A 13,374-nucleotide genomic window follows, 5' to 3' on the forward strand; every position below is an offset into this window, starting at 1 on the left:
CTCAGCATTCAAATATATAAGTGGAGAGGGGACAATCCCATTCAAACTACCACACTAGGCAACCAGAAAGGTTTTCTTCTTGCAAGAGCACCATAAAGAATGTCTTCCTCTGGGTCAATGGTGCGCTCAGCAGGCAGACACAGAGAAGGCACAGGTGTTGTCAGAGAAGCTTTGGTTCAATGGGGCAGAACCATGCATCTAGGTCTTCCACTTTTCTAGGGAAAGTGACTTGGAGGCCCTTTAGTCCTTGGGTCCCGAAGATCTTGTATTATTGATTTCATCACCTTCCTGCCTAGTCAAAGGTTGGGTCTGTCTCCAGCAAACACCCAGAAAATTCCACTGTGCATTTAATGCAAAAGCCTCACCTGTGACTACATCTTCCTCTCCTACTTTATCTTCTATTCGTCTTTTTTCTTCACTTGGTCGAACTTAGTTTTGCTTTGCTTTTTAGAGTATTTTTGGCTTCTCTATTATATATTTTGGGTTCTCCTGTGTTATTATACCAGCAGAAAATTGACTATTGAGTTAACAGGTGATCATTGTGGTCTGCTAGACTTCTTAGGTGAAGTGCTCCCAGGTCACGGCTCCAAACCTCACTCTTTCAACCTTGTTGACCCTGTGCTGAAGGGCACAGATCATGTTTCATTAGACCTAATGCTCGTTGACTTTGGACTCTGATCCTGAAAACTTGTTAAGCCCTCACAAACTAACGAGAAAAGTTTACTGTCCTGGTTTTCCTTTTAAAAAAAATTTTTATTCATTACATACTAACCACAGTTCCCCCTTCCTTCTTCCTTTTCTCTCCCACCCCTACAGCTCTATGACCTATTGGGGTCTCATCCCTGGAACAGGCTAATTCTCTCCTTTTGGCAATCAACTGCATGTAGTCTTGTTTGGGATAGGACCCAGAGAAATTTCCTCCTTCCACATTAGCAGGGCTTTTGGTATTATTGTTGTTGAGGTGTTGTTTAGACAGACATATTGTTGAACTATCATGTATGCAACTTTCATGTTGTTTCTAAGAAACAATCTCACAGCAGACTTTCCCCTTCATCTACAACGTTCCCTGAACCATAGCTGTGCAGGAGTTGTGTTGGAGATATAAAATAAATGTCGCACACTGGGCGGTAGTGACACACACCTTTAATCTCAGCACTAGGGAGGCAAAGACAGGCCTATGGGTTCGAGGCCATCCTGGTCTACAGATTGAGTTCCAGGACAAGGTCAAAAGCTACAAAAAAAAAAAACCTGTCTCAAAAAAATTAATGCTGCATGTTCTCTCTTGTCTGCATGATCGTAGCTTCAAATATTCAGATGTGAGCATACAACCCGGAATGAACCACAGAAACTGGGAAACTGAAAATGGACCATGGGAAGCAGGGATCAGAGAGGGGGCTTTAATTGGGGAGTTGATAAAGAAGGAGAGGGAGGGAGGAAAATAATGCTAAGGGTGATTAAAGAAGCTTTAAGGGGTTTCATATTTGCTTAAAATTATATATAATGTCCACAAACACACTCACACATGTGCACACACATACACACACACATACACACACACACCTCTTGGACTGATAATGTTCCCACTAAGAACCATAGACCATACAACAAAAATTCCAGAACCAGTCATGAGAAACTCCCTTTAAAGCTGTTAATCAGGTAATTCCATGAGACTCTAAAAACAATGCAAGCTTTTAGCCTCCCAGAGGTTGAAGGTAAATCCCTACTGCTGAGGGCACTCTCATACTTTGGACACAGGACTTCAAAGAGTACAGCTACATCTGACATGAAAGACTCCCTGAGGTCCAGCTTTCACAGCACCAGAAGACACTATGCAAACTTCCAAGGAAGGAAAGCAATAAATAAGCCTTCCCAGCTGTGATGCCTATGAGCTCAGTAGTGACTAGCTTGGCAAGATGACCCTAGAGGTGCAACAGAGACATTTATTATCAGTCACCAGCAGCTATATAATTGGGCTTACGGATGAATCAATAGGAGGGAAAGCATACCTGAAACTGGAAACCTAGCCGACTGCCATGGCTAGGGAGGGCACGGATCTCAGAAGAGAACCTACTACTGCCACATTTCTAGGACAGCACTAATTCCTAACTGCGTTCTAATGCTTATCCTTATAGTCACAGAGACATGTAGCTCTCACCTCTCAAGATGATTACAGAAAACCACAACTGGACGAAAGGCTGCAATCAACTGGTAATGGGGTGGCACATGCCCAGCTTTTTAAAGGTAAACAAGAAATCATGTACTATATCCTCCCCATGCCACAACACCCTTCCTGTTCCACACTCAACTGAATACAGAAAACACGTGTATCTACTGAGTCCTCAGTTAGTCTCAGAGTAATGTTGGGTTTTCTGGAAGCACTCTCCTGAGATTGGATGGAGAGGCTGTAATTCTGTAAGTGATGGAGAAAGTGTTCTTTCATTCATAATCATTATCCAAGAAGTAGTTCATCAAATTCATAAGATCACCTGTGGTTTGAAATACTTCAGCCAAGCAAAGCCCATCACGCTGTTTTCTGGATGCAGATAACTGTCTGTGCTGAGGTTTCCATTCTGTTTTTTAGGATTTTATCCTGGCCGTGGGGGGGGGGGGGGGAGTTGCAGTCAAATAACAAAATCTATTAGGAAATATATTTTTGTCTTTTTACAAAAGAAAAAATGAGCAAGAAGTAGTTAGCATACTAAAAGTCTCATGACCAGAAAGGGACTAAATTATACCCTAGACTCAAAATTCTAGGCTCTAAATACAAGGAGTTCCCATAGAAGTATTGGAGAAAGGCAGCTTGTTGGTTCCTGGCTGCTCGGCCCCAAAATAATCGCATAGAAACTGTATTAATTAAATCACTGCTTGACCCATTAGCTCTAGCTTCTTATTGGCTAACTCTTACATCTTAATTTAACCCATCTTCATTAATCTGTATATTGCCAAGTGGCAGTGGCTTACTTACCAGCAAAAGTTCCATCTGGCTCCAGCAGGGCTACATGGCTTCTCCCTGATTCCACCTCCTTTCTCCCAGCATTCACTTAGTTTTCCCCACCTATCTCTATTCCCTGGACAGGCCTAAGACAGTTTCCTTATTATCCAATGGTATTCACAGCATACAGAGGGGAATCCCACATCAGAAAATTCACCCTCGAGCAGAAAAAAAAATGTAAGTATTTTTCCAGCCAGAATATGAATGAGGCAGAGCTGACTTGCCAGCCCTTTGTTACACTGCTATGTGGAGGCCACTTTCTAGATGGGAGGTTTCCCTGTAGACCATATACCCATGTTGGTTGCTGTGAGCCAGAACAAAAGGAGTGCCAGGGTGTGGGATCCTTTCTCCACGGGAACACAGCTTCTGCATATTTGGAGCACAGTGCTGCCTTCTGCAGGCACCAGGGAGAGGGAAACACCCATACACAGGCTATCCAGAAGCACTGTCTTTGTGGTCTACTAAGTCCTCAAGAGTTTCATAAGCAAGAGAGTAGGCTAAGCAATGCCCATACTTAACGCACTGTCTTAGAAAGCCCTTACAGGGCTCCCTTTAACTTTATATGCTCACAGTGAATCCACATGCTGCCCCCTACCTGGCCTTCCCAACTTTCAGTTCCTCTGAGCCAGTTTCACATACACTCAACAGCAAACATTAGTGAATTAGGTGGTACTTGCTAGAAAATCTGAACACTCATCAAAGAGCATAGCCTTAAAGTACATCTGTTCATCACAAGACAAACCACGCTGTTCTTTCAGATGAAAGGAACAGGCACTGCAGAGAATTATGGCACTTGATTCAAAGAGAAGGGGGTGTAAATAGTCTTGAGCCAGACTCATGTTCGTTGATTCTCAGCTATCAGCAAATGATACAGCATACAATGAGGAAAGAACTTACTCCCAGATTGTTTATCGCCTTTGAGGCTATTGGGAATGGGAAAAGGTCCATGATCCCTTTCTCAGAGTGTTTGCTGGAGGTCTATAGAAAGGCTACTGTTTTTAGAGTTGATAAAGTGTTAGCCTGAAAACTGTTGCTCACTTTTAGTTAGAAGTTCTCTAGTAATTTTGAGGATATCTTACATATAATATTGTATAATCTTAAACAGAGTTAACTTCTTTTTTTCCTATTTGTATTCCTTTCATTTCTTCTCATGTTATATTGCTCTAGCAAGCGCTACAACCTATACTGAAAGGAATAGGGGATAGTGGAAAGCCCTGTCTCATTCTTGATTTGAATGGGATTACTTCAAATTTTTCTCCATTTAGGATGATGCTGGCTGCAGGTTTGTCATATATACTTTTTAGTATGTTGAGGTATGTTCCCTCCAATACCACTCATTCTAGGAATTTTTTCAGGAATGCAATTTTCATTTTGTCACAGGTTTTTCTCTGTTTCTATCAAGGCAATCTTGCAATTTTTGTCTTATGTGATTTATTTTATTCATTCACTTATAGATATTAAACAATTCTTGCATTTCTATGATGAGGCCAACTTGATCGTGGTGGATGCTCTTCTTGATGTGTGCCTGCAATCCATTTGCTAATATTTCATAAATATTTTAGTATCTGTGTTCATTAGGATATGTGATTTTCTTTTTTGTTGTATCTTTACCTGGTTTGGTCATTAAAGTAATACTGACTTCAGAGAAGGAATTCGTTCTCTCTGTTTTACTTTGTTTTTAACAATTTAAAAAGTATTAATTGCAGATTAATTTGACAATGTCGTAGAATTCTTCTGTGAACGCACTAGGGCCTGAGCTAGTTTTACTGAGAAGGCTTTTTACTAATATTCCAATCTCTTTACTTGTTATGGGTTTATTTAGGTTGTTGATCTCTTCTTAGTGTAATTGGATAAATTATAGTGATTTGGATAAATATAGAAATTCCATTTACTTTGGATTTTCAAACTTAATGGGGTATAAGTGTTTGAAAGAATTTCCTTAAAATATTCTTTATTTCTTTGGTATTTTTCCTATTTCTCTATTGACTTCTGATCAATCTAGGTCTTATCTTTTTTCCTTTATGTTAGTTGGACTAAAGGTTTATCCATTTTGTTTACCCTCCCAAAGAGTCAGCTCTTCGATTCACTGATACTTTGCATTGTTTTGTCTTTGTTTCTTTCTCATTAGTTTATGTTCTTATTTTTGTTATTTCTTGCCATCTACTACATTTGTGTTTAGGTTGTTATTGCTTTTCCAAATTCTTTTTAAGATATGCCAAGCATTTTCTTTAGAACTGCTTTCAAGGAATCTCAGTGTTTATGTTGTACAGAAATGAGAAAACAGACATTTGATAAACTCCGAGAAGTCTCTGCAATATTGAGATTTCTTTGAACATTTGTGTTGATTTTTAAATTAAATATAGCAACATCACCTCAGTCTTTGATGTTATCCCTCCAATGCCTCCTGTGTTTTCTCTTATATGAAGTTCTCACTCTTAAGCTTTAACTATCTGTTCTTCTTTTAGAATATCCACAGACATGAGTTAGCTAATAAGGGGCCAAGGTGAGGGAACAGATCTTTCAAGGAAGGAGAAATAGAATATAATGTTATGGGGGTTACAGGAAAAATAAGAACAGGAAGATTAAATGGTAAATGGAATGGAAGGATAGGGTAAGGGAGGAAATACAAGGAGAAATAATTAATACTGTAAGTTTTTTTTTCAAAAACATATGGAATCCTGCTACTGTATTCCTAAAATACATACATATAAAAAAGGAATCTAAATAGGGTTATTATATAATGGGATAGTCAATACCTTAACTAAACATCTTGTGCTACCAATTAAAACTCCCAGTACCAAAAATGGGATAAATCTTTTTTGAGTTGTTGGGCAAAAAAGTCACAAAGACACTTCAGTTCTACTTAGGGTTACTATTGTTGTGAAGAGACACCATAACCAGGGCAACTCTTATAATAACATTGAATTGATGGGGTTCACTTACAGTTCAGAGGTTCAGTCCCTCATGGCAGGGAGGCAGAGGTGATACTGAAGCTAAGATTACTACATCTTGCAGGCAACAAGAAATCAACCTCCACACTGGGTGGTATCCTGAGTATACGAACCCTCAAAACCTGTCCCCACAGTGACACACTTTCAACAGAATGTGTGGCCCAAATTAAAGGTGTGTCCTGTAGCCTCCACGTCTGGATGAAAGGCTGTGTCATTCAGCTTCCTCTAACAAGGCCACTCATCTTAGTAGTGCCACTCCCTAGGAGCTTATGGGGGCCAAATACATTCACACTACCACACTCCCTGACATTATGCATTATGGAATAGTGTCAGTGGTTACCCTCCAGACTCTGACGGCAAGACCTATTGATGAAGATACCACACAAATGATTACATAAGTAATCAAACATGGAGAAATCAAGTTGGTGCTTGATTTAAGAAGCTTCATTCCCTCCCTGCTGATTAGCATCCTTCATGCTAAAAGGTACTATATATACTGCCAGAGAAGAAATGGAATCATCAACTCACCCAACTATGAACCTGTGAACTACAGTAGCAGCCTGTATAAAAGTTATGCCCCTTGGTGCAATAGTGGCACACATGTTAAAGGAATAACTAATACTTTTTTAAATTGGATTTAACACCTCTTCTGTGAGATGTAATCCATAAATGACACTGTTAATGAAGTCAAGTACTTAAAACTAGATGGGTCATAGGTCCTAAGAGAAAGCATACCACTATTATTCTGCTAAATGAACATAGCAATAAATGACACCAAACGACATATTGCATACCCATAGATTAGTACATTGGCTCAACTCTCATCAAAGAAGATTTTTCTTGCACTAAATACAAATTAACACAGAGATCCAGTACTCAATAATACACAGAAAATTAGAGGCTTTGGATCACTCAAGCCTAAGTAAAATGTCTTCATAACACTCCTTCCCTCAAAGCTCAGAGATTATACAAAAGAGAAGGCAGAAGGATTGTAGGAGCTAGAGGTGGTGTATATCTCCAAAGACACGATATGGCTGATGCATGTATGAACTCACAGAGACTGTGGCCATCAGTATAAGACCAGACAAATCCCAGTATGTAGAGGGGGAAGTGATCACAAAGACTCACCCCTTACTAAGAAGCTATTTATATTTAGTAGCTGCTGGGAGAGGAAAGACAAGTCTTCACCAACACAGTGACGCTGAGAACATGAACCACACTCCCTGGCAGGCTTTATGCACAGCAGTAATTGACAAACACAAAATAGGAAATGGGGACTCTGTGGATTTGGGGTGCTTTTTTTGGTTGTTGTTATTTTCATTTTCTTTTATTGTTGCATTTTATTCTGTGTGTCAACTTGACACAGGCTAGAGTTTTCAGAGAGGAAGGAACCTCGGTTAAGGAAATGCCTTCATGAGATTGTTGTAAGTCATTTTCTCACTTAGTGATCAATGAAGAAGTGCCCAGCCCATTGTGGGTGGGGTTATTCCTGGGCTGGTGGTCCTGGGTTCTATAAGAAAAAAGACTGAGCAAGCTGTGGAAAGGAAGCCAGTAAGCATCGTCCTCAATGGCGATTGCATCAGCTCCTGCTTCCAGGATCCTGCACTGTTTGAGTTTCTGTCCTGACTTCCTTCAATGTTGAACAGTTCTGTGGAAGTGTAAGTCAAATAAACCCTGTCCTCTCCAACCTGCTTTTGGGTTACAGTGTTTCATTCCAACAAATTCCTAACTAAGACACACGTAGATAGACAAAATGGCTGTGTGGATCTAATTTATCAACTTCTGCTATAAAATTATTCATCCTTATTTTAGATCTACCTCAGACTCTACAAATGTTCCTTGGATGTAGACAATAATAATATTGACCTAGTTATTACTGAGATGGACTAAGGAAAACAAGACCTTGGTTAGTATTGAACTGTCAACTTGACAAAGTCTGGGACGGCCCAGGGAATCCATGAGTCATTGTCTAGGTGAGCTTAATTGAGGTGGAAATACTTACCTTCACGGTAAGTGATACCATGTCCTGAGTTGGAGTTCTATACTACACAAAAAGCAGAAAGTGAGTTAAGCTCACACACTCATTGCTCTCTGCTTCCTGACTGGGCACATAAGTCTCTAATGCCAGGAATTACTTGAGTGTTACCCTCAATGGTGAGTCAAAATAAACCCTGACTTACTCAAGTGACTTTGGTTGGGTATATAGTCTCTGCAAACAGATAAGTAACTAATACACCCTCAGAAAGACATTTTCACAATCACTGTAGAAATGTGCCCAGATACCAGGCGGTGGTGGCGCACCCCTTTAATCCCAACACTCGGGAGGCAGAGGCAAGCAGATCTCTGTGAGTTTGAGGCCAGCCTGGTCTACAAGAGCTAGTTCCGGGACAGGAACCAAAAGCCACGGAGAAACCCTGTCTCGAAAAATCCCCCCCCCAAAAAAAGAAAGAAAGAAAGAAAGAAAGAAAGAAAGAAAGAAAGAAAGAAAGAAAGAAAGAAAGAAAGAAAGAAATGTGCCCAGATGGAAAATGCTAGAATGGCTGATATCAATTGGTCCATGAGCTAAAGTTGGAATGGTGTTGTTAAATTTAGAAATAGAGTTGGATTTATGAGAAAACCCAAAGTCCCCGTGGAAACAGAAATCCTAGTATCTCAGGCTACAGCTCTAAGCATTTGCAGTGGAGGCCCTGGAGCCTGTCCTTACCGAATGATCTTTTGAATGGTTTCCTCCCTTGATGCACTATGAGATCCCAACAGAGAAATGTCTAGAGCTTTGTTAGGATTTGATTTGATATTTACGATGCTAATTTATTATTTCTTCTTAAATAGTTGTATACTCAAGTTTAACGCAGTATATTCTTCCTGGGAAAAGTATTTACTCTTTCACTGATGTATAAATTATAATAGTGTCTCTTTCTCTTTGCAACCATGTTCATGACTCCCCAAATTCTATCTGCTCTGAGAAAAATAGGCACCTACACCTTCTTCTGGTAGAGTTCAAAGCATAGTCAAAATGATGCAACTGTCTCTCCTTTGTCATCAAAATCCTTTATTGCAAATTCTGAATTATATTCTTTTTGTTTATTCACTAAAAATTTTGCAAACAATAAAAGGTGATTTAATATGTTTGGCACATGTTGAAAAGAAAATGGTTTGTTATTTAATTTCCCAAATCAAGAAAAGAAATCCATTGAGACTACATTTTTTCCCAGATATTCTTGGCAGTTGTCACTATACAAGAACAATTGTTTTTACTTCTCCATCTAATGACAACCAGCATAAAGGTGCTGAAGCCAAAGCTTCTGTCAACCAGAAACAGCCACCAAAGCAGAGCAGCGGGAAACAAATTGGGGGAACTTGAGACGTCAGCTTTGACAGGAAGCTGAAGATCAAACAAACCAAAATTGTTTCTCTTTCATGCTCTCCCTGATGAATTTGTTTTTAAGTACTGAATTTTCTGCAACTTCACTTCTATAGTGGTCAGAGTCCAAGGATATCTATCTAGGGTGAAGCAAAGAGAAGAGAGAATATTTTCTGCCCCTCATCTCAGAGAGTCATTTGTGGTTTCCTGATTGTGTCATCATAAGAACATCTACCACAGAGGAAATATATACTTGGGCATCCAAGAAGACAGACACAAAAGAGCTCAGCCTCCATATTCTTAAAGCCCACTACTGTGTGAACCTTTATCAGCCTCACTTGGCGACCATCTCTGAAAGTTTTTTTTTAACCAAAAATTGTCTTTGAAGTGTTTATACCAAGATATGGTATATTCTGAATCAATCTGTGATTCCCTACTACTTACAGATATTCGTAAGATTTTGATGTTAGGAGAGGAAAAGAAGGAAGAAGGAATGGAGGGAGGGAGAAAGAGAGGGAGGGATAGAGGGAGAGGAAGAGGGAGAGGAGGAGAAACAAACCCACAATACTTCTCACAGGAAATAAAAAATGGCCACTAATGTGCCTGGTTTCAAAGTTCCCAATGTCTTCTCCCAGGGTTTGCAATAACCTGTGGAGAAGCTGGCGACTGTGTTCGGTGCAGTGAGAAATAAAACAATATGCTGTCAATTAAGGAGGTATTTTTAGAACTCAATTTATTCCATATAAAGACTATCATTTCATTCCTTAATTATTTACTTCTCTGTTGGAATGACAAAATGTATTTTAACAAAGAAAATGATAATGAAGGGCAGTGCAATTTATTGTTTTTTTTTTCACATTTGTGCTTCATAAGATAAAAATGTTGGTGTTGGAGAGACTGGAAGGCCATGAAAGACATTACATAATTGGCGTGCTTTTTCTGTTTCTGGGGATGCCTGGGAAATTTAAATGATGCTCAGTCTCAACCTCAAATCAGTTGCATCAGCACCTCTAAAGCCGAGGCTCCTCATCACTGTGCTCTCACGGTAGTCCTGATGTGAAGATCATACGGAGGACCCGTGAGGGAGGGAGCTATATAGAGCTCCAACTATGGGCTTTCAATCTTGAGATTCTGTACTTCAAAGCAGTACTGCTTAACTGTCAATAGACCCGAGGACTTAAGTGATGTTCAGCATCATAAATAACCTCCAAATCAAAACTGGGTTATTAGAAATTATTTCAGAAAATAGAAAATGTGGCCTGATGACATGGCGGTGGGAGGTTAAAGTTCAAAGCAGGGACCCATGAGCATCTTGGTTTCACAGAAATTGTTTTAAAAAATTGAGCTCGAATGTAAGAAACCCTAATTGACAAATAGAGAGTGTGGAAAGAAAAGGATGTTTTGGAACACGGAAATTGAGAGAAATGAGAAAGAAAACCATCAGTCATTAAAACTACAGTACGATATGACTTCAGACTTCTGAGAAGGGCTGTGAAAGCCAATCCATCAACCTGATAATGAAAACTATCTTCGTCCATTGGGCGTCTGTCACATCAGCTGCCGTCCAGGCGCCTCACAAACGCCAGGAACTGATTTCTCATAGTTCTGGGCTCCAGAAAATCCAAGATCAAAGCACTTGTGGTTCTGGTGTCTAGGGAGGGCCCATCTCCCAGATTAGTTAGGGGTTGGGATTTCAGCCATTCTGGATGGACACAAACGGTAAGATCATGATGCCAACTGTTGGTAAAGATGAAGAAAAGTTAGGATATTTTTTCATTTTCTTTTTCTTTTTTTTATTAATTTTGCTTTGTTTTTACAACCTGATCAATGTTTCCCTTTCCTCCGTTCCCCCCAGTCTCTCCCCCAACCTCCCCTCTTCTACTTTTCCTATTCACTCCTCATCCTCTGTTTCTCTTCAGAAAAGGATGGGCTTCCCATAGCTATCAGGCAGCCATGGTATATCCAGTGGCAGTGAGACTAGGCACCTCCTCCTCTATTAAGGCTACACAAGGCAATCCAGTAGGAAGAAAGAGTACCCGAAGCCTGCCAGAGTCTGAGACAGTCCTATTCCCACTGATAGGCGTCCCACAAGAAGACGAAGCTATATAACTGTAACATACACGTAGAGGGCCTACATCAGTTCCATGCAGACTCCCTGGTTGTCATTTTAGTCTCTGCGGGTCTCTATGAGCCCAGGTTTGCTGATTCTGTGGAGTTTTATGGTGCCCTTGACCCTACTGGCTCTTATAATCCTTCTTTCCTCTTATCCACAGGATTCCCTAATCTCCCCTTAATGTTTAGCCGTGGGTCTCTGCATCTGGTTCCACCTGTATGAAGGTTATCTGATGACAACTGGGCTAGGCACCCATTTATGAGTATAGCAGAATATCATAGGAATCATTTCATTGATTTTTTTTTCCAGGGGTATTTGGTTCTATGATAGGCCTCTGAGGTATCCCGCCTCTGGGTCCTGGCCCTCAAGGGTGCTCTCCTTCTCAGGGTGTGGATCTAAGCTGTCCAGTCATTGGTTGGTCACCCACAATTTCTGAACCACCTTTACCCCAACACATCTTGTAGGTAAGACAAATTGTAGATCGAAGGTTTTGTGGTTGGCTTGGTGTCCTAATACCTCCACTGAAAGTCTTACCTGGTTAAAGGAGATGGCCAGTTCAAAATCCATATCCCCCTTTGCTATGAGACTTAGCTAGGACCATCCTCATAGATTGATGGAAGTTTCCATTGCACTAACAATGCCCCCAGACATGGCCCCAGATTTCATTTGTTTCTCCCAGTACTCTCTCCCTGCATCTTCTCCGCACTGATCCCTCTTGCCCCCATCCCTACCCTGCCAATCTAGACCTCTCCCTCTGGTCAATGATAATGTCTATTCTAATTCCTCTTCACAGAGAGATCTGTGCAGTTCCCTGAGTCCTCCTTGTTACTAAGCTTATCTGAGTCTGTGGGTTGTAGCTCAGTTATCCTTTACTTTATGGCTAATATCCACTTATAAGTGAGTACATACCGTGTTTGTCTTTTGGATCTAGATTACCTCACTCAGATGATCTTTTCTTGTTCCATCCATTTGCCACCAAATTTCATGATGGCATAGTTTTTAACAGCTGAGTTATACTTCATTGTGTAAATGTATCACTTTTTTAATCCTTTCTTCAGTGAAAGGACATATATATATAGCTGATAGAAAATTTTAAAGCAATTGCTGCTTTGGAATAGTTTGGCAGATTATTAAAAAGAGAATTACACATATAGTATATAACCTAGTAACATGACTCCTAGGCATTTACTTAAAAGAAATAAAATATATGTTCACATAAATCTTGTGTAGAGGCCATCATCTTCCAGTAATTCTCCAAACGGCAATACAAATAAAAAGAGGAAAGATATCTACTCAATGTTCTCTGGGCGTTTTCGGAAACACAGTCACATACATGTGATTCTAGAAGGTGATACTATATTCTGATAGGAATGCCTTACATCTTTGCCATGGCAACAGTGATACCCAAGATGCTATTAGCATTGTTGTAAACAAGCAAGTTAAGGATAAGATTCTTGCCAAGAAAAGTAATGTTCGTATTGAGTATAATAAGCATTCTAAAAGCAGAAATGTGTTTCTACATAAGTGTAGAAAAATGATCCAAAGGAAAGGAAGCTAAAAAGGAAGGAACCTGGGTTCAACTGAAGTGTCAGCCAGCTGTACTCAAAACAGCATATTGTATAAGAACTAATAGAAAGGAGCCTGAGAGGATGGAGCCTATTTCTTATTAATATATTACTTGCTAGATCTATAAAATTATTATTACTATTATTGACCTAGACTAAGATATAATTGTGTGTAGAATTGTTTATAGATACTTTATAATCAACCAAAGTGGAAATAAACCCAAATTTGGTTTGGGCTGAATGTTCATGTCCTCCAAACTGACATACTGAAACCCTAAGGTAAATTGTTTTGGAGATGAGGCCTTTGGAAAATGATCAAGTTGCCTCTTGGCTTTACAATAATGGCCTCTAAAACAGAATGATAAAATCTCTCTTCCAAATGATAGAAATCG

The 13,374-nt window shown here is 39.8% G+C and overlaps 1 long non-coding RNA gene across 4 annotated transcripts in view; it reads left to right on the top strand.

Moving 5' to 3' along the window:
* The window catches only part of LOC142848321 (uncharacterized), a 236,152-nt gene that overhangs the window by 164,037 nt on the left and 58,741 nt on the right, over positions 1-13,374 (top strand). The window contains exon 3 of one of the 4 annotated variants that reach the window (XR_012910399.1): positions 2,133-2,241. The exons of the other annotated variants lie outside the window; for them this stretch is intronic. This is a non-coding gene — a long non-coding RNA (uncharacterized LOC142848321). The remainder of the gene's footprint in view (positions 1-2,132; positions 2,242-13,374) is intronic. 4 annotated transcript variants of the gene reach the window in all.

The sequence above is a fragment of the Microtus pennsylvanicus genome, chromosome 4 (genome assembly GCF_037038515.1).
Source record: "Microtus pennsylvanicus isolate mMicPen1 chromosome 4, mMicPen1.hap1, whole genome shotgun sequence".
In the NCBI taxonomy this organism is placed as follows: Eukaryota; Metazoa; Chordata; class Mammalia; order Rodentia; family Cricetidae; genus Microtus; species Microtus pennsylvanicus.